Here is a 339-nt window from a genome sequence, read left to right on the forward strand (position 1 = left end):
AACTTTTCAAAGCCAAGCACTATGTTTTAAAAGCCTTGCATCTGTGTTTTATTTTGTTGTTGTTGTTTGTATGATTTTCTTTATAGGAAATCTAGGATAGGTAAATTTATGAAGATAGTAACTAGATTAATATCTCTTTAGGGTTATGATGGAGAGGCTGGGAGGAAAATTGGAAGCTAATAATAATGGTTACAAAAATGAAGAGAGTGATCTAAAATTGATTGTGGTGATGATTGCACAACTCTTTTAAATATATTTAAGCCACTGACTTATGTGGTATGTGAATTATATGTCAATAAATGAGATCTTCCCATAAACATTGTCAGAAAGCACAAGAGT

Source organism: Echinops telfairi, unplaced genomic scaffold, assembly GCF_000313985.2.
Source record: "Echinops telfairi isolate 266 unplaced genomic scaffold, ASM31398v2 ScPeMD7_7;HRSCAF=31, whole genome shotgun sequence".
In the NCBI taxonomy this organism is placed as follows: domain Eukaryota; kingdom Metazoa; phylum Chordata; class Mammalia; order Afrosoricida; family Tenrecidae; genus Echinops; species Echinops telfairi.